We start from the raw sequence: 25,795 nt of genomic DNA, 5'->3' as shown, positions 1-25,795 counted from the left end.
TTGTCATATGGTGGATTACATGGATTTATTTTTCAAATAGTGAACCAACATTGCATTCTTGAGATAAACTTCACTTGGCTATGGCATATTTTTCTTTTACTATGTTGTTATATTTGATATACTGATGTTTTGTTGAGTATTTTTGCACCTGTGTTTGTAAGGGATATGGATTTGTAGAGTTTTTGTGTCTTTATCTGATGATGAGTATCTATGAGTATCTATGAGAGTATCTATGAGAGTAATGCTGGCCTTATAAAATGAGTTGGGAAATGTTCTCTTCCTTTTTATTTTCTGGAAGTGATTAAGTGGAATTGGTGTTATTTCTTTAAATGTTTGATAGACTTTGGCAGTGAAACCACCTAGACCCAGAGATTTTTTAAAAATGTTTTTTAACAACAAATTTGGTATCTTTAATAGTTATAGGGCTATTCAGATTATTTCATCTTGAGTGAGTTTTGGTAGATTATGAAATGGAATTAATTTATTTAACCTAAGTTGCCCAATTTGTGGTCATAAAGTTATTTGTAGGATTCCCTTACCATCATTTTATTATCTTTGAGTTCTATAGTGATACCACCTCCTTTATTCTTGATATTGGTAATTTGAGTTTTCTCTACTTTTGTTGTTTGTCATTCTTTCTAGGGGGTTATTAATTTTATTGATTTTTTTTAAAGAATGAGCTTTTGGTTTTATTGATTTTCTCCATTCTTTTGCTATTTTCAATTTCACTGGTTTTTGCTCTTTATTATTTCTTTTCTTGTGTTTGCCTTGATTTTATTCTGCTCTTCTTCTGTAATGTCTTAAGTTTGAAGTTCAGATTAATGATCTGAGACCTTTCTTTGCTTCTAATATAAGCATTTTAATGCTGAACATGTCCCTGTAAGCACTGTTTAGCTACAAGTCCCAACCAGCCTTCTGTGAGTTCTGACAATTGTCAGTTCCATGTGCAAAGCTGTGGTGGTGTTATTTGGGTCAGTTTCCCATGTGCATTATGTAGTAGCCTGTACATTGTACAACGTAGCCTGGACATTGATCTCTTAGGTCCATTCTCAAAGTCAGTGATATGCTGTTTAGGGTCAGGTCTATGCATCCACAACTCAAGAGGGAGCACAGGAGCTCATAAACAGCTTCCTGCACTCATTGTCCTGAACTCCTTCCACTCCATGATTTCCCTAGTACTTTCCTATTTCCCAGGGCTCTCCTTTTTAGCTCTCCACTTCTAATGGCTAATGATGTTGACCATCCTTTCATGTCCATATTTGCTATCTATATATCCTCTTTGGTCAAATATCTGTTCATTTCTTTTGAACAGTTTCAATTTCATTTGTTTCATGTTGAGCTCTGAGGGTTCCTTATATTCTAGGCACAGGTTCTTAGGTACATGATTTACAAATATTTTATCTTAGTCTGTAATTTGTCTTTTTATCATCTTAACAGGATCTTTTGCAGAGCAACAAAAAATTAATTCTGATGTAGTCCAATTTATCAAATTTTCCTTTTATGGATTATACTTTTGGTGTCAAGTCTAAGAACGTTTACCTAGTCCCTTCCCTTCCTTTGCCTTTCCTCCCTTCCCTCCCTTTCCTCCCTTCCCCCACCTTCTTCCAGTGCCTTCATCTTAAATTCCCCAGCCTCCAGAACTGTGAGAAACTTCTGTTGTTCAAGCCACCCAGTTTATGGTGTTTTTGTCATGGCAGCCCAAATGGGCTAAGACAATGGGAAGTAAAAAGAAAACCCAGGAACTTATCCCTCAAGTCATTCCTCAAGTTTTGTGCTTCCAGCCAGTCTGCCTTCCTCTTCCATAGTCCTTTTATGATTGTCTGTTAGATTATTTCTAGCACAGTTAGTGATATTTACAGGGAAGGAGCAGAGACAGGCAAATCTACACCATCTTGTCATGGTACATCCAATCAAGTTTTTAGGCATTTGGGATATACTGCCACAAAATCTGCCCCTCAAAGGACGCAACGCTTCATATCCTACCAGCGCTGCCTTCGTGCGTCCATTTTCTTTAGCCATGAAAACATCTGATGTTAAGATTTTTGTTTATAAATTTGCTTCTGGCTCCCAATAAGGTGATTAAGATGGGTTGCTAGCTGTATCCTGTGAACCCAAACCTTGGAGATGTCACAAACAGGATACTTAATTGATAGAGCCTAGATCCTAAGCTAAAAACCCATGAGAAGTCTCAGGGGAGGCAGAGCATGAGAAGAGTAAACCCAGAGAGGAAAAGACCACAAACTGAACACCAGAGGGAGCAGATAAATAGGCAAGACAGGAAGAGCATTTACATGAGCATAATGAATATCCCCAGGAGGATATTGGAAACAGGAGGCTTGATGAGGCAGTTATGAAGAAGTACCAGCTGGGGATATTGGGTATGAACAATTTAAGGGCTGAAATGATGAACTTGATGGGAAGGTTAAAGAGTAGAAGAAAAAAAATGAATGAATCAAGTTGGCGCTCTTCTGGAAAAGATGAGGAAGGGGCCAAGGAGGTAGAGAGTTACAGAGAGAGGTGAGAAGTGTTCACTTTCATCTAATATGAGTGCCAGAAGGAGAGGAAGAGATCAATAGATAAAGAGGAATCACCTAAAAAATAACAGAATTTTCCCAATTCCTGCCAGTGGTAAATGTGTTCAATACTTTTAATTTTTGCCAGTCTGATAAGCACAAGAAATATTTCATTATTGTTTAAATTTGCATTTTTATTAGATAACCAGAAGGCTGCAGCATGTTTTCTAGTGTTTATTGGTCATTCTCATAATCTTCTGTGATTTGTGCATATCATTTGCTCATTTTTTGTTGTTGGGTTATTTTGCCGTATTAATTTTGTAAAAGCTCCTTATATATTTTGGATATAAATCCTATGATTGTTTATAAATCTTACAAATATTTTTTCCCTAATATGATACTTGTCTTTCGACAAGCCCCTGATGCTTTTCTTTATATAAAGGTTTCAAATGTCCATACAATCATATCTAATATATTCCTCTATGGCTTTGAGGTTTTGTGTTCTGTTTGGGTGAGCCATTCCTACCTCTTTAATTTAAAAAATGACCTTGCGGTCACCTGGGTGGCTCGGTTAAGCATCCAACTTTAGCTCAGGTCATGACCTCGCGGTTGGTTCAGGCCCCATCAGGCTCTCTGCTCTCAGCACAGAGCCCGTTTTGGGTCCTCTTCCCCCACCCCCTCCCTGCCCCTCTCCCACTCATGGGTGCTGCTCTCTCTCTCTCTCAAAAATAAATAAATAAACATTTAAAAAATATATTAAAAACATGACCTTCTATTTTAAATATTCTCCTATTGTGAAAGGTCTTTTCATGTTTCCTTTTAATTTTTATTCTTTAGCCTAAAAATAATTAGTAATTGTTAAAACTGTTACTTTTCTTTTCAAGTTAATATTACAAGTTATTAATTATTGGTTTCATTTACTTTTATGGATTGGTTTACATTTAATTTCATTAATTTTTTTGAAGTAATATATAAATATATGTAGTTTGTAAACATTCCCACAATATAGCAATAACGTAAACAGAACTAATCTCCTCTGTAATTCCCTCCCAAATCTCTCATCTCATTATCCTCCCCACAGCTGACCTTGCTGTTCTCATGTATATCTTCTAGATCTCCTTTAGACACATTTATATACTATTTTCCTTCATGCGGTCTCCAATTTTTTTAAAAAACATACACATAGAATTGTTTTGTTTGGAAACTTTCTATTTTTAGCCATTGTAAGCGTCTTGGGGGACATTTCTATATCATTGCATTGTGTACCTGTGTTTGCACATATGCGTGCATACATGTGTATGTGTGTGCTCAGGTGTGCAGGCGTGTGTGTGTGTGTGTGTGTGTGTGTGTGTGTGTATGTTCCTGTAGAAAGTTTGTTAATCTCATAGAAAGAACTGGGGAGCTTCCCATTTTTTCCTGTGCTTTGGTAATCTCCATAACGACAATCCCGTCTCTGGAGGCTGAAGGAGCCACTGTAATACCTTCATTACCTGCTTAGTTTGTTCTATGTTTCTTGTTATTTTCAGGTTTTCTGCCTCCTATTAAGCCAATTTTGGTGATTTATGCATTCCAAGAAAATCTTCCACTGCTTCCAGATAAAATCAACCAGAATGAGGCTGTGTCTACTATCTTCTTGTGGTTTAAAATATCTCCTTAATATATGGAGTCAATGTCACTTTTTAACCTAATGTTTTCAGATTTCTACCTTTTCCTTTTTTCTTTTGCTTGACTTACCAGAGAATTGCTTATTTTAATGATCTTTTCAAGGAACCAGTTTTGGATTTTATTTATCAAGTCTAGTTTTATTTTTTTTTTAATGTTTATTTTTGAGAGAGAGACAGAGCACGAGTGGAGGAGGGGCAGAGAGAGAGACACACACACAGAATAGGAAGCAGGCTCCAGGCTCTGAGCTGTCAGCAGAGCCCAATATGGGGCTCAAACTCATGAACCGGGAGATCATGAGCTGAAGTCTGATGCCCAACCAACTCAGCCACCCAGGCGCCCCTATATGGTTGTGTTTAAGGTAAATTACTTTATTTCTTGTTTCCTCCTTTTTTAGAAATCTTGTGTTATTTGCTTAGCTATATCTTTCTTTTAGTATTAGGGTGATGCATATGTACTTAAGGCTCTTCATTTTTCCCTGAATACTTCTTTGGAAATATCCCACAGGTTTTGATAAGTCATGCTCTTATAGTAGTCTGTGTCTAAAGTGGTTTTCATCTTAGTTTTCATTTTCTTTTTAATCCATCAGCCTTTTGCCTTCAGCTTTCTCCTCTGTCCCTTTCATCCTGTTTATTACAAATTCATTCGATGGTATAAATTTCTCAATAAATTCCAATTTCATTGAATGCCATAATTTGTATATGAACATTTTATTGTCATTGAGTTCCAAATGTTTTATAATTTCCATTGTGGAAATTAATTTTGTTTCCAAAATGTATTTTTGAGATTGTCTTCATATTGTTTCTAATTTTATTGAGCCTGGTGAGAGACTGTGGTTTGTGGAATGAGCTGAGGTTTCTTTGCTCATTCAGCACAGTGTCAATGTTTCCAAATACTCTACAGGAGCTTGATGAGAACACATATTCTCTGTTGGATAGAAGTTCATTTATTTCTGAAATACAAGTTAGAGATAGTCTCTTGTTTTCTAACAGCCTTATTTGTTTTAGATGCCCCAGATCTTTGGAGCTAGTGAATCTTTTAACTTTTTTTTTGTGTTTTGTTTTGTTTTGTTTTGTTAAATAGGCTCCATGCCTAATGGGGGGCTTGAACTCACAACCCTGGGATCAAGAGTCACATGCTCTGCTGGCTGAGCCAGCCAGGCGCCCTGGAGTTAATGAATCTTTTAACGTATCCATGGTGTTTCTGTTTGCGTAGGCTGAAGGGAGTGGAGAGACGCTAGAGATCTGTTTGTCCAGACCTGGAACACTTTCATTTGCTCTCGTTGTGCCTTGCCAGGTAAGCGCTCCCCTGTTTTGGAGAGCATAGTGAGTGCAGTTAGCCATTAGTTGCATAGCGAGGTACATTTGCCCTGGGTTGGAGGGGGTCCTGTCTCTGTTTGTTGTTACAGCAGAGATACCACCCCCTCCTCTGCTTCATGATAGATTTTGCTGGTCAGCTGCCTTCCACCTGGCCTGGGCTACTGGCCAGCCCACTGTGTGAAGATGGGCAGAGCAGGAGTGAAGAGGACAGCCTTCCACAAGCTGCCAAGACCCGCCCCCACCTTTGGGGCTGCTGCCGTTCTGACTGGAGGGTGCTCTGGGAGGTAGGCCCCACACCTGTTCCCTGGCAGTCTTCCCTCCTTCCGTGGTGGCTCTCCGGGCCACCTGTCTCTCTCGCACCAGATCTTGTCTGGCTCTCTCACCTCTCACTCTCTGCCCTTCCACACTGACACCCATCTTCCCTGTGGTTTACGGGCGCCGATTCTGCTTGGTGCTAAGAGCGTGGAGTCTTTGAAAGCGAGGATATTTGCACACCCATGTTCGCTAGCCAAAGGGTGGACACCGCCTAAGTGTCCAACAGTGGATCAATGGATGAATATAATGTGGTGTATCTAAATAATAGAATATTATCCAGCCTTTAAAAAAGGAAGGAAACTCTGACATACTACAACATGGATGAACCCTGAGGATATTGTGTTTAGTAAACTAAGCCAGACACAAGAGGACAAATAGTACATGAGTCCATTCACAGGAGATACCTAGAATAGGCAAATTCATAGAGATAAAAAGTAGAATGGTGTTTGCCAGGGCCTGTGGGGAGGGAGAACGGGGATCTGTAGTTTAATGGGCTTGGAGTTTCAGTTTGGGAAGATGAAGAAGTCCTGGAGATGGATGGTTGGGATGAATGCAGAACAGTGTGGATTTACTTAATAATACTACTGAATTGTACATTTGAAAATGCCTAGGGGCGCCTCGGTGGCTCAGTCGGTTAAGCATCTGACTTTGGCTCAGGTCATGATCTCATGGGTTTTGGGTTCGAGCCCTGCGTTGGGCTCCGTGCTGACAGCTCAGAGCCTGGAGCCTGTTTCAGATTCTGTGTCTCCCTCTCTCTCTGTCCCTCCCCCACTCTCACTCTGTCTCTCTCTGTCTCTTTCAAAAATAAACATTAAAATTTTTTTAAAAAAGAAAATGCCCAAAATGGAAAGTTTCATGTATATTTGACCACAATTTTTTTTTAAAGGGTATTGGAGCCAGTCTGCCTGTTTTAAATCCTGCCTTCGCCATTAAGTTCTATGGCCTTAAGCAGGTTACTAAATCTCCTTGTGCCTCATCTGTACAATGGGAGTACTAGATATATTAAAGCACGGCTCTGGGGGTTAACACTGGCAGAGCTGTGGGAGTGCGCCTGGCCCAGTGTTAGGTGATGGCTGCTCCTGCCTTTACTGGATGCATGTGTGGTGACTGGGGGAAAGGGAGATCGGTCTACCATCCTGTTAATTCCCAGCCTTCTTCCAGGAGGACTTTGCCATGCTTCTCCTCCCACCCAAGCCTCAGAACCCTTCTCCCTGCCCATTGTGCCCTACTTGTTTCGTGATCTCCAATAACATCTTGTTTTTCACACTCAGCCCTGGAGTCCCCTCTACCAGCCCTTGACTGCTGGGTCCTGGTTCCCATGGGCTCTGATAAGGTGTCCATCCTATCCTCATAACACTTTATTGGATCTGTTTGTTGAGACACCTGCTTTTCCCAGTGGATGCTAAGGTCCTGGAGGAGGTCCTTACTAGTCCCAGGGTACTGTTTTCTGGACCAGAAACTGACCACCAACGGCATGTTCCTTGCTGCCCTAACACCTGGCCATTGTGGACGGTCAGCAAATGTATTTTGGGGTCTTAGTTTCCCCATCTATACAGTCAACAAATGAGGTCACCATAGCTCTGTTACCGTGTGCTTTTATGATGGTAATAGGTGTCAAGTCAGGTGTAAGTCTAGGGGACCCTCCCAGGTGGGAGGGAGAGTGCAAGAGAGTGTGTGGTTTGTGTTCAGACAGGAGACAGCCTCAGCTCCTAGCAGTGCGGAAGACTCGTTTCTCTCATGATCCTAGGGGATAAAGGTGGAGGACCATCCCACCTGTCTGAGCGACCGTGGGGGTCTGGTGTCCTGGGGTAAGTGCACTGCTATGCTTGGGCTCACCTACCGTCGCTCATCACCGGGAGTTACATGCAGAGGCCAGGAGGGGGCGCCAACGACAAACAAATGCAGAGGGACAGCAGGTGGGCTCCAGGCTCCTCCTCCGCCTGACAGGGCAGGAGTGGTTAGCCCTGGTCTGTGTTCCAGGCCAATGGCTGACAATGACAATAATAATTATTACTCACTACAGTAATTGCTTATTTAGCATTTATACTCTCAGCCTGACTGCATAATGGGGATTCTTTCACTTTATTTCCCTAACATGGAATCCTGTATTTTGTAAATCTGTTATTTAAAAACACCCAGAGTAGAGCTAAAAGCAGTAGAGACCCGAGTCTCGCAACTTGGTAGTTAGTTGTGTGACTTTGGGCACATCTTTGAGCCTGAGGTTCTTCTACATAAAATAGATTTTTTTTTAGCATAACTGTGTGTGTTCACGCATGCGTGTGGGAATGTGTGCATGAATGCGTGCATGTGTTTGCACGTATGTGCCTGTGTGAGTGTGTGCACTTGCACATGTGTATTAAAGCCCCCGAGGATGGAGTTGAGGAGTGAAGGAGAGAGTCCCAGCAGGCAGCTGATACCAGGACTTTGGTGCCCAAGAGAGAAGCTGAGAGCCAGATGCATCCTGGGGGTCGTGTTTTAAGAGAGAGGCCCAGGGAGCTCCTTTACAGTACAGAGAAGGGAGTACTATGGGAAGGCCTAGGGCAGTCCTCTGCCTCAGGAGAGGCAGAGGGAGCATAAGGGCGAAGAAGGAGAGGGCGCTTGCACGAGTGGGACTCAGAGGCGTCAGAAACTCACAGACATCTTGGCACCTCGGTGGAGGCTGTTCCCTGGGAAGGAGGCTGTCACAGAGTTGTGCTCAGGGGATGGAACAGGGCTCCACACGGGGGCCCACAGCGGGGATGGACCAGCGATCGTATGACAATGGTGGTGCTGCTTCCAGGCCCCACTGAAACGGGAGAGAGATGAGCTATTCAACAAGTGTGCTTGGGACAACTAGTTAGTGCGTTGAAAAAACATAAAATCACTCCTCACACTACAAAATAAATTCTAGCTCTTTATATGTAAAAGAGAAAGAGAGGAAAACATAAAAGTCTTATGATCAAGTGTTTAACTTGAGAGAGATCCCAGGAAGCAGAGGTGAGGGAGTGGAGACAGGGAGGGGTGGATAAGTTGCTGACCGCAGGGCCTCTGGATGGGGGCCACACGGAACACACTGATGGGTGAGGTGGGGGGCTACTTTTGCCCCTGCCCCCCAGAAATTCCTGTGAGGTATGGGCGCCTTGCACATCTAGGCTCCCTGAGTCAGAGAGAGGAACACTGGTGACACAGAACATTTGAAATCACAGGGGCCCCGAGACTGTCCTGGGCACAAGCAGCACAAACAGGTTTGGGGAAGAGAGAAGCATCCCAACCCCTAAGCCCAAAGTCGAAGGACCGACATGAACTTGCTTAGACCCTTCCATGCTTTTTTCAGGCCTGCTCGTGTTTCCATAGCTGCAATCGTGGATAGGTGTGCTTCTAAGTAATCTTGGCTTACCTGCTTAATTTGAATGCTCGGATCTTTCTTCAGTGGTGGCACTTAGTCCTGATACTGCCATTGCTGGAGTCCCCCGGGACCGGCCATTCCGTTATCGTCAGCATTCTGTACTCACTACAGGCAGCCACTCTTGCTCTATGCTGTACTGCCGTTGCCATCCCAACCCTCTTCACCATCCTCCCCATTGCCCCCAGTGTGGGTGGGGAGCTATCCACATGCTGAGCCCAGTTTCAGGAGCTTTATAGGCGCTTCCTCTCAGCCCTCTTACTAGAAGTGGAAGCACGGCTCTCACCCCAGCTCACAGAGGCTGAGTAGCAGACCAACGGCTCACCATTTCCATCCTCCCCTCTCCCGTCTCCTCCGCCCCCTCCCCAGCCCTCTTCCTGTCCAATCCTAACAGGCACACACCAGAAGCCTGCTTGGGTCCACCCAGGGCTCGGGGGGCTCCGTTGGCCCCTCGGCCCCTGGGCTTCCCTGAGGTACAGGAGCTGACCGGCTCTCCTGGCTCTGGGGAGGCAGACTGCCACCATGTCTTATCTTCAGGGTTTCCACGGGGCCTGGCACATGGCCTGATTGCCAGTAAAGAGCCATGAATGCCCGTCCACTGGCTTTAGGCTCAGGGTGAAGTTCTAGAGAGATCTTGTTCTGTGAGCTTCACAGGGCACTCAGCCCCAGCACATGTGCACACCCACGCAGGCACACACACATGCACGCACACGTACACCACAACCTCTTGTCTCTGCTCCTTGAACTACAATCCCCCTGCCTGCTTGCCCATCCTTCAAGGCCACACTCAAAACCTATCCCAGCATCTCTGGTCCTCTTTCCTTTCCTCCTCTTGGAAGAAGCAATGCTCTCCTCAGTCACCAAGTATTCCTTGGGCACTCAGTGTATGTATGGGCTTCTTAGAGACTTGGCTCTGGGCCTGGATCTGCCCCTGGGCTGAGGGTCCCCAGACAGATCTCATGGCTTCAGTGTATGCCAAGTATTCACTGGGCACTCAGTGTATGCTCCTCAGTCACCAAGTATTCATTGGGCACTCAGCCCTTCTGTGCTGTGCCAGCCGCGGCTACTGAGTGCATTCTGTATGCCAAGCCTAGACTCCTCTGTGAGTCTGGGGTGAGGTCAACCTCATCAAACAGATGAGGAGACGGGCACAGAGAGGCCCTCTGGCAGAGCCGGCTTCACATTCAGGCTCCATAGCTGAGCCCTGTCTGAGAACTCAGGTGGGCATTCCGGGAGGTGTGAGGCTCGGAGGTGTGGGAGCAGACCGCAGGAAGCTGTGGGCATCAGCAGAGGAGTCCTGGAGTCCTGGGGCAGGAGCTGGCAAGAGGGAAGAGAAGAGGCATGAAGGGGGCTGGGGGCAGGACAAGGCTGGCCTAGGTGACAGAGGCTGTGCTGGACAGGACAGGGAAGCTAGGAGTCCTGCTGGGTGTGGAGGCCCACAGTGAGCTGCCCCTGTGTGCATCAGCAAGTCAACCGGGCTGCTCTGTGCCATGGTCTCTAGGTGTGTTCCTTCATCCCTGCATTGGAACTTTTGCTCAACAAACCTATGTTGAGAAACTCTCATATACACTTACTTTCCATGGTCCAGGACATAGGAATATATTTAGCTGCCCTGGAAGTTATTATAAACATATTCTTAGAAAAGAAACCAGGGGGCATCGTTGTAGGATGTTGGCCTTGAGTGTATCCCTTAGTCTTCTGTGGTTGGGTTAGTAGGAGTCGTGCCCTGAGAGTGCTGAAACTGCAAAGGGAGGGAACAGGCTTTGAGATCACCACCCATGCCCCAGCACTCACTCCGGTGGGAGTGATCTTGTCCTTTTCTAAACCTAGCAATGGCCACTACCATCTTCTGGGTGCTTTTTCTAGGCAGTCTCTGGGTCTAGTGCCTTACATATATTCTTGAACCTTAGAACAACCCTATGATTATTTCTTGGGCAAGGAAACTGAGCCCCAGGGAGGTCAAATAGACTCCCCAGGGTCTCTTAGCCAGTAGGTGAGCCAGCCCAAGGAGCTCTGACACTTATAACCACAGTCCCAAATCATATCATCTCTGTGCCCGAGTTTTCCGTGTTCCTCAACAGCAATTTTGACAAGCAGATACGATTGTCATATCTGCTCCCACCGAGGTGCAGACAGGCCGGAGGTGGGGAGGGGGAGTTGGAATGACAGCTGGCTTTCTCCTTCCTCTGATCCAGAGCTCATTTCCCTGAGCAAGGTGCCCATGCTCTGCTGTGAGAGGGCACCTCTCCCCACCCGCAGCATGCAGCTTTTCTAGGCAGCCCCGCTTACCTGTAAGACTAGGAGGGCGATGGCGTGGGGCCACTGGGTGGGGAACTGGGCCTTCAAGTGCCAGGCGCCTGCACATGAGAGGGCTGGGAAAGGCTGCCTCCCAGGGCTGGGTGACCGGCACTGCTCAGTGGCCCTGTGCCACCCGCCAGCCCCAGTGAGGTGGCCCATCCAACCTCCTTCCCTGGGTCCTGAGCATGGGACTTCCCTCATCTGCTGTGTCTGGCCCTTGTTGCCCCGATTCTGCCACGGGTGAGCAGCAGCCCTTCTGGAAGCCACGTTCTCCAGGGAGATTTGATTATGTCCTGGTGGTGCCACCTCGGTAATGCAATCAGGAAGTTTCCTCAAGACTTCAGCTGCTTTGCTGGCAGGCAGGCCTGGCTCCTGGGACGTCCACACTGCTCTTCTGCTCACAGCTTCTCTCCAGGCTAGAAGGGACTCAGAAACCCTCCACTGACCACAGCAGTGCCCACAGTGGAGGGGAGGGGTGTGTGGCAGGCTCACTGGAATGTCTTGCTGTCACATTCCTCCCTTCTTTGAGTGAGGTTCTTGGCTCTGATTTTATTCAGAATCATTGAGAACCTTCATCTGTTTAGAAAAAGTATTCATCAATGAGGAATCAGCACTTTGGAGAACGTTCCAGAAAACAGCCATTTTCTATTAAGGTTAGGCTCTTAATTGAAAATTTTTCGGGCAGAGGAAATTTGGGGAGAGGCCAGAAATTCTCTCCATTATGGTAATAAGCTGTAATCAGAACCAAGGAGTTGTATTAATTCTCGTGGGTTCTCTCCCCAGGATTGCCTAGAGTGTGTTATCAACAGACCCTGGGAGTCGGGGTGAGGGAACTAATGAGGTCAAATATTCCAGGAAATAGATACAGGCAGGGTAAGGGGTGCATCTTGTTCCTTGGTTGTCCTGCACCCCCTCCAGCCCACTCCAGGCCGCACCCAGGACTGATCTCAGAGGCAACTCAGTGTCAGTTTGAAAACATGGGGACAGGGCCTTCCAGGCAGAGTTTTGGCTGGGTGAGTGGGGGTGTTGGGGACGGTGCATGGTGGCCAGTGGTCAGGGTCTGGAACTGACTTGAGGGCCTGAGTTTCCCAAGTGAGGCAGGGACTATAGTTGAAGGTGAGGATGCTGCAGGAGACTGGTCCCTGTGGGGAGGGCAGGTTTCTCAGGTGGTGGTCAGAAGAACCACTCCCTCCTCTAAGTGCATCCGAGTAGCTAGGTGTGGCTCTTGAGGACACAGGAGGCCTCACCTGCTCCACGCGCCCCCTCCATGTGGGGTCAAGTGTAGTTCCTTCTGAATTAACCTGGCCTCTTCACTCCTATACCCTCTGGCCAGCACCCTGTGGTTTTTGTGAGTGGAGCTGTCAGCAAGGAGATGCCCAGCGATGTCAGTTGTCCCTGAGGGGCTTCTTAGAGACTGGGCTCTGGGCCTGGATCTGCCCCCTGGGCTGCGGGTCCCCAGACAGACCTCATGGCTTCAGCAGAATTCTCCATAAACCGACTATGCATAGTACCAGGGCCTTGGATGTGGGGGAGATAATGGCAAGGAGGGTAATGATGACACAGCCACACGGTCATTAATTTCCTCCCCATTCAAGGCCCACCTGCGACTTTCCTCCCTTTCCTATTTAATACTCCTGAGAGCTCCCCACCTGCAATTTGCAGTGGGATGCTTGCTCTTTCTGTGGGTCAGAGTAATCCAGGAAATTAGAAAAAAAATACCGTTAACATGTGTTGAGAGCTACTGTGTGCCAGGAGCTTCACATGCCCTCAAATCCCTAAAATAATCTTGCCGGTTATGCTCCATTGCCCCCTGGCAACACAGGAGGAAATGGGGTTCCAGGAGGCTCGGTGACTGGCACAGGTGCCTTGTCCCAGATGACACAGCCTACTAGAAGTGAGGCTGGGGTTGGAAACAGGTCTTCCTGGGCCCCTGCCCTCCCTCTGCAGGGCTGAGCCAGGTCCTGTCAGCCCCTCTCCCTCCTGCTTGCATACCTGAGTCCTCTGGGCATCTTCAGGCCACATGGCAGCAAGGACTTCTGTGCCTCAGAAGGGACCAGGATCCCTGAGAGGCAGACGTCCACCCACCTTCTGGCCCAGGAGCCTGAGTGCCGTTTGCTGCTCTTGTCATTTCATTCCTCCCTTATATTCATGCTTCTCATGGAACAAAAAATAAAGCTGTGTCAGGAAACCAGGGGTGGTAGCCAAGATTGCCATCCATTTCTGACAGCATTCACTTTTAGATTCATTCAGAAAGTGACCTGTCTTGATTACCTTACAGAGTTCCCACAGAAATGTGTCAGCCAACCCGAACTTGACATAGCATTTTGATGAGGCTGGGGTGAGATCAAGTCACACAAAGAATGTTTCTGTATTAGCTGGGAAACCATTGGAAACCCTGAAATGTCTTCAGGACCTTTAAAAGAGCAAACACACAGTAATAGATCTCCTGGAATAGGGCTAGGAAAACACTGGTCTTTCCCTGCAAATGATTATGGCTTTTTGTCCTGGAAAATGAGAGTTTATATTAGATCCTATTTTCCTTTTCACCTTGGCTTACAGGAAGCTCAGTTTTATGCTCAACTCCAGCCCTACTTTCCTTGGTCTGGTTCTTTGGCACAGGCCCTGGTCCCTTTCCCCTCTTCATCCCGGGACCCTGTTGTTTAACTTTTGTGCATATTTCCCATTATTGCTGATTGTGTGACATCCTCTCTAGAGAGAGGTGGAGCATAAAGAGTGAGAAAGCAGTGTCCTGGAAAGGCTCTCTGCTGAGGATGGGTTTCACATGTGGGCTGGCAAGGGGGACATGGGACTGAGGCCTCAGGTGGCAGCTAGGAAGCAAGTGTCAAGGAACATGCACCTACGGTGACATCTCAGCATGTCATATTACACGGATGCTTGAGATAAACAGAAGTGTTGCAAGTTAGCATCAATGCACCTCACAAGTGCAGGAGGGAGAACCCATCTACAGCCCCGTGCCCCTTATTCAGTCTTCGCTGCTTTCGTATTTCTGGGATGTCTCGGCGTGCACCTGAGGCAGTGTTGAATGTGCCTGTGTTGTGCTTTGCTCGCTGACCTTGCACCGGAAAGGGAAGACTCAAGCTCTTTGTGCGCTCATGTCTCACCCTACCGCTTGTTGGGACTCACTTGGATTATCTCTATTGCTTCTCACTGATGAAGATGGTGCCATAGTGAGCCTGTGAATGCATGCAGCTTTTTCCTTCTCTTAAATCATTTCCATGGGGTCATCTCCCAAATGTGAAGTCACCGCACCAGAATGTGAGCATTTGAATGCAGGTAGTGTGGGGTGCCGGCCTGAAGGACCTGGCCAGTTCCCAGGCCACCGGCCCCACATCGCCTGTTCCCGTACCGCTAACTTGTCACTGTTGGGTTTGCCATGAAGACATTAATTTGCTACAGGACTGCACCTATCACTCCGTCTGACATTCTTTGGTTTCTCTGTGGTTGAACACTTTGCTCTACTTTTTGTTGTCTCTTTTGTTTGTTTTTGCTTTTTGTGTTTCCTCCTCATGAACTATCTGTTATACTCATGGCACCTTTATCAGTCAAGGACTTGGTGAGGGAATTGACCCTTGAGGGAATTTTTAAATGCAATGGTAGCTCTAAGATTGTCGTGTTTAATATAAATATCTTTCTAGCTTGTTTTCCTTCTTTTAGTTTGTTTGTTTGTTTGTTTGTTTGTTTTTTCTCAGAAGTTCAGATTGTTTCCTAGTCAAGTCATGGTCCTGATTTTGCTGGTGGAAGAGAACCGACTGGTTGTATTTCCTCACCCTGAGTTTGGACACCATCCCAAGAGGCTGCCAGGCCTGGCTGGGAGTGGGCTTTGGGGGCATAGCTTGTGCATTTGAGGCCTGTACCTGGACACTGCGTTGTGTTTTATTCTCACTTGGGCTCCAGAGGCCTGGGAGCTGGGACAAGTCCAACACCTGGACAAGGGTTACTGGCAGGATGCCAGCCTTGGATCTGATGGACCAAGATAGGCGAGCGCCCAACTTAGGCCTTGGAGGTGTCCACAACCTCTCTTTCCCTGGGCTGTGGGGGTCTCCAAGACCCACCCATACCTGAGAAGGGGGGTCCCCAAGGATGTGTTCCTCAGTGACCACATGCTACCCTCTACGCTGGTAAGCGCTTTGTGAGCCCCTAGGACCTGGTTCTAGGCTGCCCTGGGGTGTGATGGGAGCACTCACTCCGCCCCCTGCAGAGGGTTTTGTGCAGTCAGAGGTAGGGAAGGGGCTGTACCACAGGTGTTCAGCAAGACCCCTCCCAGCTCTTCCCATTCGGCAGACCCTCACATCCAGCATCTCCTCAGCTTCCTGCCCACCATGCTGTCCCCTTGGGGTGCCTTGGTCACTTGTCAGTCCCGCTGATAATGCACTCCAGAAGCTTTCCCTTGCTTCCTGCTGCAATCAGTTTCCAGACCTCTGCACAGCACTTCCTGGAGGGGCATCCCGAGGACTTCCCAGTAGAGGTGTCCCCACAGGCACAGGCTGGCTATTGCCTGGCCTCCAGAAAGGCACAGTAGGTGGTTGTCAGACTGAATGTGTTTGTTGGCTGGTCAGACCCCAGGCTCTGGCAGACAAGTGAGGATTCCCTCTGGGAACCCCGGGCCTCCTTCAGATGTGAATATGGAGTGTCAGGGTGCTTTAGTGGGGTGGGGTGGGGTGGGAGGGAAGCTGGGAGGTGCTCCTTTCCTGCCTCGTGGCAGAGCCTGGGCAAATCTCGGGAAGGCAGCCAGCCGTCCCCTTGTCTCCGGCCTCCTTTGTGTGTGAGTCACCATCTGGAAGTCGCCTTCATTTGTTTTAATTTAGCAGGACTCAGCTCAGCTTGGGAGCACTGCCACCGGCCTGTCCTTCCTTCCACTGTGTCTTCAGGCTCTGCGAGGAAAGGGGGTGGGGTGCAGAGTGCTTTGCAATAAAGCACTTTCTCCTCATCATCTTTAAAAAAATTTTTCTTAGCAAAAGCAACGGGAGAAATTTACTGGCCTGTCAGAAAAGCCATTGCTCATCAGACTGGAGAAAGGAAAAGCAGAGGTCATCAATTCATGGGCAGTGTCTCAGAAAGGGATTAAATCATTTAGCAACATGTCCTTAAGAAATCATTGAAGCCTCATACTGCCATTTGCTTTCCCTGGACCTTCCCATCAAATACATTTTCCAAATGCAAAGCAAGTCGGATGCTGATGGTCATGTTCCCAGTGGTTCGGGAGGCTGTGCCCGCACCTTTTCTGGTAGAAGACCTGGCCGGCCTGTGTGCGCGGGGCTGTTGGATGACACGCACATGTGTGCCTACGTGTGGCAACAAATAGGTATTTGTGTGATATAGTTATGTAAACACACAGCCATTGTCTAGCTGTGGTGGTTTTCAGCTTTCTTATGTTTGTGTCCTGTTGTGAATTGCCATAAGTTCATTCAGATAAATAGAGGTGGAAAGTGTATTTAAGCCCCCAGCCGCAGGCTGCAAGAAGGCTCACTGGAGTTCCCTGGTGTGTGTCACCTCCCCCACGCACAGGGCTCTGCGGTGCCTGGCACAGTCTCATCAGGTGACCGGGCTGGTGTGTCCCTTGAGAGTCAGTGGACCGGCGATTGGGAGCCTTGGCTTTGAAGCTGGCTGGACCTGGGTTCACACTGCAGTTTCCCACTAGCGAGTTGCGTGGCTTCTTCTCTCAAAGCTGTCCTATCTCAGGGCCACCTGAGCCTAGGACGTGCGGTGCATTTGAATTGATAGACGAAGGGTCCTTCTGGTTGTCAATGTGCCTGAGATTCCAGCAGCCTGTCTCACCAAGACACTCGACCAGGCGTGATGCATGAGTGTGGTTAACCAAGATATCATGATGGTTAATTTTATACGTCGACTTGAGTGGGCCACGGGGAACCCAGATTAAACATTATTTCTGGGTGTGTCTGTGAGGGTGCTTCCAGGAGAGATTAGCATTTGAATTGGTAGACTGAGTAAGGCAGATTGCCTTTCCTAGTGTGAGGGGGCCTTATACAGTCAAAGGCCTGACTAGAGCAAAACGTGGAGGGACATGTCTTCTCCTGCCCTTAGACTGGGGCTTACTCCATTGGCTCCCTGATTCTCAGGACTTTGGACTCCAAATAGAACCAGACCACTGACTCTCCTGATGACAGATTGTGGGACTCAGTCTCCGTAATTGCATGAACCAGTTCCTCATAATAAACCTCTTTTTCATTATTACACCGACTAATATAGATATGAAGGTGGTCAATATAGCCCAGCCAGTCATGGAAACAATCAAAACAAATAGATGAAATATCCCTGTTGGAATTAAATAGAAAGGCTTTCTAAGTACTAATCATTCACTTTTCATCTAACAAATACTCATTGAACAGGTGCCCTGTTGGGCCCTGGTCCAGGGTCGGAGGGGTGGACCAGCCACCTCTCTGTCCTCATAGGGCTTGGTACCTGTGGGATATGCCTGTCAATTGGTGGGTGAGTAGAGACACGCAGAGGGTGGGCCCTATGTGGACAATGGCAGGGCCCAATGGCAGGGCCCAATGTGGACAATAGCAGTGGGGGCTGTGGATGGACACTCCCCTGCACAGGGCACCGAGGCCAGAGCACTGTGGGCATGGCTCACCTCTCGGAGAGGGGGTCCCAGTGGGAAGGTGAGGGTAGCTCAGCAGTTCCATGGAACCATAGGGGATTAGAGAGCTGCCAGCTCCCAGCAACACCCACCTCTCACTGGGCCAGGCAGCCAGAGCTCAGCTTCAGAGTCTTACATCTTTCCATCTTACAGAAGACACTGAGGGCAGAAACCACCCAGGGAAGGGCAGGTGTGCACCGAGGCCCTGACAGGGCCTGGGACTCTGGCCTGGGGACTCTGAGGGCCTGGAGCAACCTGCTCAGCCTGCCATCCCTGCAGTGTCTTCCATGTTCCTCTCCACGTGATAATATCACACTCCACCCCCACCAACCTCAGAGGGCCCAGCCTGTGCTAGGTTCTGCTCCTTTACCTGGCTCCCCCACAGTGTTACCTGCGGTCTGCCTTGCCCCAGTGGGTGTTGGGAGTGTGAGCCACACTGAGGGCCAGGTGAGGGATCTTTGGTCTTGGCCAATGGGAAACAGAGACCCCTAGGGCAGCTGTAGTGCTTGGAGATGAGCCCAATGGCCACCTTGATTGGCATCACCTAGGGACTGGCCCACCCTTGGCCCATGATCAACCCCGGGAGGTTCATGGGACAGCTCTTGTTCCTCCTACAAAGCCCCCATGCCTCTTTCACTAGTTAAGTGGTGACCACTGGAGGTGGTCCTTGGGCTGTTGGAAATAGCGGTGGGTGGGCCTGTGGCAGGAACTGAAGGTCAGTGTCCTCTGGGATGGCTGGCGGCATTCTCATGTCAGAGGACAGTGGTGTCTGGAGTTGTGGGACCATGCTTCCTCTCTGCAGGGGACAAGGGGCCCTTTGTACTGACCACAGGCTCCATTCAGGACTGTCCTTGGCTGTGGCCAGGGCAAGAGGGAGAGGATGAGGCCCCTTAGATGCAAACCCTATGTCTAGTCCCCCTGTTCTACTTCCCACCAGACTACTTCCTGGAGCTCTGAGTCACTGCGCCCACTGACAAGGCAGGTGGCCCTGTCCTCTGTGTGTCCACCCATGCCCAGGGACTCAGGGCAGACCCTAAGACATTGGGGCTCCTCCCTCAGTCTTCACACCTCCTCAGGCCCTCAGGGGCAGCAGTCGTACTCCATAGCCCAGTCTAAGAGCCTCCTCCAGAGGCATCACCATTGTCCCTTTTCCCACATCGCCCTCTTCCTCTGTGTGTGTATGAATTGTGTGAACCCAGCACTGATCTTTACCCTGTTCTCTATGGTTCCTCTTCCCTCAAGAGAGACTGAGGGCTGAGGTCAGAGACATACCAGATCCATCTAAGTGCTGCTGCTGTTGCTGCTGCTGCTGCTTCTGCTGCTGCTGCTGCTGCTGCTTCTTCTTCTTCTTCTTCTTCTTCTTCTTCTTCTTCTTCTTCTTCTTCCTTCTGCTTCCTTCTTCCTTCTTCTTCCATTAGAGGGGGAGGAGCAGAGGGAGAGGAAGAGAGAGAGAACTTAAGCAAGCTCCACACTCAGCACACAGCCCAACATGGAGCTCGATCCCATGACCAGATCATAACCTGAGCTGAAATCAAGTGTTGGATGTTCAACTGACTAGGCCACTCAGGCGCCCCATCTAAGTGCCTCTTAAATAAGCTGTAAGTGAATACCTCCCTGTGCCCACAGGCCAGCTAGATGGGGATGCAGTTAACAATTGTGGTCCCTTCCCCAGGAGCCCAAACTTATGGAGATGAGTGCTGAGTTCTCAGGGATGCAGGAGCACACAGGAGCCTTGCCCCCATGGTGGGGTGGGCACCAACCTTCCCTGAGTGGGTCCTGGAGCAGGGAGAGCAGGCCTGGAAGGAAAGGGGGCAACAGCTAGCATGAGACCAGGGGACAGGGACATAGTGACCAGCTCACCTTTCTGGCCAGAACTTCCCCACCTTTATCACCAAAGCTTCCTACGGGCCACTAAAGTGTTCCATCCTGGCCCAACTGGGACTGCTGGTCTTCCAAGGAGGAAGTTGTGGGTGTAAGAGGAGAGTTGTGGGTGTAAGTTGTGGGTGTAAGAGGTGTAAGAAGTTGTGGGTGTGAGTCACCCTTGTCTCAAAGGGTGACAAACACACCCAGGAGCCTAGACTTGGCCCTTGTAGGTGGTGTGGAGCCACTGAGAGATTTGATCCAGGGGCCCACAGGGTCAGATTGCACTTCTGAAAGCTCTCGTGGCTGCACTCAAAGATAATGGGCAAGGGAAGTCAGGGGTAAGTCAGGAGGGTTCTGGTGATAGAAGATAGGGTTTTAAGCTGGGCTGCATTGGGGGAGGGGAGGCATGGGGGAGGCAAGACCAGGGACTCAGGACCCAATGGGTGTTGGGTGAGTCAAGGGCCCTGCCTAGAGTCATGGCCTGGGCTTAGGTGTCCAGGGCTGGGTAGATGGGATCCATTCTCCCAAGGGAGCTGAGCAGCTCTGTGTTGGATCCACAGATCAGGAAAGCCATGGAGGGACAACAAATGGAAGGGTGTCCTTCAGCTTTGCCAATTCGCTGCTTCATGAGGAGATCAGTATGAACCAGTGGAGACAGTGGATGTAGACATTGGTTTCCCCAGTGGATTCCTCAGGACACAAGGGTGATATGTGGGACATGGCACTGATCTCAGTTAAGTTTGGAAATGCTGAATTTACCTTGCTAGATAAGCCTCCTCTCTGCCTGACCACCCTGAGCTGGACCTCGGCACCACTCTGGGCTCACAAGAGTCAGGGAGTTAGTGGTAGTCAAGGGATGGGCAGAAAGAGCTGGCATGGGCTCTGCTAAGACGTTGGCCACAATAGGATGAGGAGGCCAAGGTTAGAGAAAAATGGGGGGTTGAGGGAGGGCCAGAGAGGGAGTAGCAGGCCAAAGGGGCACCGAGACCCATATTCCCATGAGGCCCAGCACCGTCCAAGAGGTAGGGAGACAGGCCAGATGATGGGAGCCAGCACGGTGCCCAGCCCCACACCTGCTCCTGGGCCTCACTGGGCTCTCCCTTCTCCTGATCCACCCACCCTCTTCTGTCTCCAATTTCTTCCCTGGCTTATTCTGTGCATTTTTCCCTAACATCTGGTGTGGAACAGAGAGCTCATTAATTTTCATTCTATCTTTTCCTTAACGTAGCACCTGAGGTTATAAATCTCCCTCCAGTGCCATTTTACCTGTATCCCATGAGAGTCAATATCTGTTGCTTCTATTATTGCTTGGCTTATGTCTTTTGTATTTTCCATTATCATTTTTCCTTTGGCCCATGAATTATTTTGGCTTCCAGATGTATCTGGATCTGGGTCCTGTCCTGTGATTGACTTCTAATATTATTGTGTCTTGATGAGAAAGCATGTTCTGTATATTATCTTTGGTATTTGTTGAAGCTTTCTTTGTGGCCAACTACACAGTCAATATTATTATAAACATTCCATCTGTGCTAAGAAAATGTGAATGTGTAACACATTGGTTGCAGAGTTCTGTATCTGCCCAGTATGTCAAACTTAAAAATTGTGCATTTCAGAGGCGCCTGGGTGGCTCAGTCATTTAAGTACCCAACTCTTGATTTCCATTCAGGTTACAATCTCACGATTCATGGGTTTGAACCCTTGTCTGGCTCTGTGCTGACCCCTGGGAGCCTGCTTGGGATTTTCTCTCTCCCTCTCTCTCTCTGTCCCTACTCTTCTCTCAAAATTAATAAATAAACTTTAAAATTTTTTTAAAAATCTAGCCAGGGAATCTGTTTTTTAGTGATATGTTCCAAATTACTTTTACTGTCTTATTTTCTATTTACCATATTTTTTTTAGCATTTTTTTTCCTTTGTCCCTAGTGGATTTTCTTATTCTCTTTCCCTTCCCTGCTGGTCTATTTCTATTGTGATTGCACTTCATTTTTTTGTGATTAGTGGCTTTCAGGCATACAAACTCAAGCACTCCTCAGTTCGTGGAGTGCTCCCCACCCCCTCCTCTGTCCTTCCTGGCCCCCTCCTCACCATCACCAGCGCACACCAGGCCCCCTTCAGTACTGGATGGTGTTGGCATTCATTCCCCTTTCACTCTTGTCTCTAACCCAGCTCCTCAGGTGCCCCAGCCCCTCTCACAGACATGTTTATTTACAACTACTGGGAGATTAAAAAAAATACAAAGTATCATATCAAGTGTATGAACTTTTGTGGTACACATTCTTGGTATTTGGCTGTGGGTCTCATCCTGATTCTTCCCTTTCTCATGGGCACCCGTGTGTCCACATCGCACCTCCTGTCTGCTCTACTGCCCTGCCCGCGTGTCCCTCGCCCCTGACCTGATGTTGGACTGGACTGAACCTCTCATGTGGCCTTGAGTGGTCTGAGGGCACTCTTGCCTCTCTGTAACCACTTTTTACCCCTGAATTCTAACTCTTCTGGGGTTGGTCTGTTTGACACTTGACAAATGCTTCCATGTAAAGTCTTACGTCTTTCATTCTTGGATCTTCTCTGTCAGCATTCCTTCAAATATTTTCTCCCCATTCACTCCTCTTTCTCTTTCCAGGACCTCTGCCTGGTATGGGATGGGGACACTTCTTTTTCTATTTTCCACACCTCTTAACTTTCCCCCTCTGTTTTACCCCCTTATCCCTCCTGATGCTTTCTGGAAGAGTCCCTCAGTGAGATCTTTCAATCCATTTGAACAAGTATATTTTTCTCATCCAACATCTCCAGTTGGTTCACCTTCATAGCTGCCTTTGAGCTTGTGTTCCCAATATGCTCCCTTAATGACTCTGAGCACTTCAGTTGCTTAAGTTCCTGCTCTGTCCGTCCCATTGGTCTCTCTCCTTTGGCATAGGTAGCTCCCTTTGGGGTCTGTCATAGGGTTCTGGTCTCTCATGCAGGCATGTATGTTTTAGGTCAGGCAGTGGGAGGCGGGGGTTAAAGAAAGTGGAACAAGATAGACTGCAGTTCTACCTACCAGCTGGGTGGGACCTCTGGACCTTTGCACAGGATCTTCTTTCTATCTGAGAGATGCCCCACTTCTCCTGACTTGGCTAATTCCTATCTAGGATTCACATCTCAGTTTGCAGTTTGGAAGCCTTCTCTCACACCTGCTCCCACCTCTGGTAGGACAGGTACCCCTTCTCTGCTGCCATGTATCCCGGTCTTCCTCCAGTTGTCACACTGGTCATGCTATACTGTGATTACACACACACACACACACACACACACACACACACACACACCCCTTTTGCTATAACAACATGGGAAGTAAACATGTGGAAGAATCCGTGCAATGCCAATGTACTGTTTACATAATAATGGTACAGTGAATACCTCTGTACTTGCATCCAGTTTAAGAATAGAATATTTCTGGTAGCTTGGAAAAGGCCCTCCCCTCCCAGAGGAAACCACTGTCTCTAGTTTGGTGATAAACATCTTTGCTCTTTTATTAGCATATATAATAAACTTTATATTATTGCAATTTAATTATATGTATTCTTTTGTGATGCTCACTCTCCATGAGTTTTTTTGGAATTTATCTCTGTTAATGCACTTAGCTATCTAGAATTCCTTCATTTTCACTGTTGTGAAATCATATCCCATCATGTCTACATACTACAGTTTATTTATTTAATGTATTGCTGAAGAGCATACAGATTGTTATCCCTTTTTTTCCCTATTGTTAACAGTGCTCCCATGAACCCTATGGGACACATGGGCAAGAATTTCTCCAGTGGCTGTGTGTATATATGTATTTGAAGGAAATATACATATATCTGTACAGTATATTTAGAGGAGAGAAAGTGCTGGGCCTCAGAGTATGCACAGTTCGCCTCTTCTAGGTAATGCCACACTGTGACTCAGTGCTGGGTACCAGCTCAGGCTCCACCATCAGTGGGTGAGAGTTCCTATTGCTCAACATTACCAACACTGTATTGCCAAACTCACAAACTTCTCTCCATCTGGAGGGTGTGAAATGGTATCTTAATGTGGTTTTAATTTGCATCTCTCTTACCAGTAACACGGTTAAGCATCTTTTCATATTTATTGTTCATTCAGGTTTTCTCTTATATGGCTTTGTAATGGCCTTCTCAAGTCTTTTGCGCATTTTCCTGTAGGGCGATTTTTCTTTTCTTACTGACTTTTGTGATGAAGATACTTATACCGGCTCATGGGAACCAAGGGTGCCCATCTCTTCCCATCTCTGCGCTTCGCTTCGTGACCTCATGTTGGTGGCTTGAAATTGGTCACACGGGAGTATTTACATCATGAAGTTCAGCAAATGCTACAAATCAGGACTTTCTTGGGTCTGGAGAAGCTGTTAAACACTTTTCAGCACACCACTGCTTATAGGAATTCTTTTTGTATCTAGGCTTTAGTCATTTGTTAATTATATCTGCTACAAATATCTTACCCCACATTGTGGCTTTTAAAAACATTTCCTTTGGGTAAATTTTGATTAACAGAAGTTCTTAATTTTAATGTGGTTTCATCTTTAATTTTTTCCTATATATGTACTATGTTTTGTGTCTTGTTTAAGAAATCTTTCCTATCTTGGGGCACCTGGGTGGCTCAGTCAATTAAGCATCCGACTTTGGATCTCATGGACCATGATCTCATGGTTTATGGTTTTGAGCCCCCACATCAGGTTCTGTGCTGACAGCTCAGAGCCTGGAGCCTGCTTCAGATTCTGTGTCTCTCTCTCACTCTGCTCCTCCCCAATTCGTGCTCTGTCTCTGTCTCTCTCTCTCAAAAATAAACATTAAAAAAAAAAAAGAAATCTTTCCTATCCTGAGGATATTAAGAGATCCTCTCATATTTTCTTCTGAAAATATGAAAGTTTTGGAATTTTGTCTTTTACATGTGAGTCTTCAATATACCTGAATTTGTGTGGGTTGTGGGATAGTGAGTCCAATTTTTTTTTGAAAGCTGAGATTGCATATTTCTTCACAGACATAGGAGAAGGCAGTGTAATGATAACTGTGCCGAATTGGGTGAGATAAGGCAAATAATCCAATAACTAGATTAGAATCGACCATAGTGAGAAGGTAACCATACATTTTATGATTTTATGTGTGTCATTTGGATGAATTGTCCCAATACACATACCTACATGATGCCCAGTTGTGGTAGATTAACTGCAGAAACATGCCCTATTGTTCATGCATACCTATAGCCATTCACTTTGGAAGAGCCTCCCAATTGATGCTGGGCTTGGTGCCATGACTTGCTTTGGCCAACAGGGCAGTAGCAGAGGCTTAGAAAAGCACATGTTCATTTTTGTTCTTTTCTTGTATTTCTGCCACCACCTTGAGAACAAACCTGGCTTCGCCTGCGTGAAGGACATAATTGACATGTGGTGGAGAGCCAAGTCATTCCAGCGGAAGCCATCCTAGACCAAACAGTTCCCAGCCAACCCATTGGCAGATCAGCCACAGTCATCCAAGTCCAGCCCAGAGTGCAGAACTGCCCTACCAACCTGTGGACTCATGAGAAATAATCAGTGGTTACTCTTTTAAGCCACTAAGATTGGGGGTAGCTTGTTACACAGCAGTATATAACTGATATGTTAGTTATTGGAGAGTAGTCCAGATCCTTAAGGTTTTCAATGGCATAGCCTTATTTATTTAGGCTGTAATATTTTTTGAATACCTTCTATGCATGATTCCTTAGGGATGCTCCTATAAAGTTTTGGTCAAATTTTACCCTGTGTTATAGTTATGTTTTTGTCATCTCCTCCAGGATTAATATTTCGTCTCCT

The 25,795-nt window shown here is 47.2% G+C and overlaps 1 long non-coding RNA gene across 2 annotated transcripts in view; it reads left to right on the top strand.

The window, feature by feature from the left end:
• Positions 1 to 6,704: 6,704 nt before the first annotated feature.
• Positions 6,705 to 25,795, top strand: part of LOC109492915 — a 64,954-nt gene continuing 45,863 nt past the window's right edge. For both annotated transcript variants that reach the window (XR_002736647.2, XR_006587136.1), the window contains exon 1: positions 6,705 to 7,617. This is a non-coding gene — a long non-coding RNA (uncharacterized LOC109492915). The remainder of the gene's footprint in view (positions 7,618 to 25,795) is intronic.

This window comes from Felis catus, chromosome D2, assembly GCF_018350175.1.
Source record: "Felis catus isolate Fca126 chromosome D2, F.catus_Fca126_mat1.0, whole genome shotgun sequence".
NCBI classification, from domain to species: domain Eukaryota; kingdom Metazoa; phylum Chordata; class Mammalia; order Carnivora; family Felidae; genus Felis; species Felis catus.
Note: the sequence above shows the minus strand (reverse complement) of the source record. Positions and strands in the feature narration are given on the sequence as shown.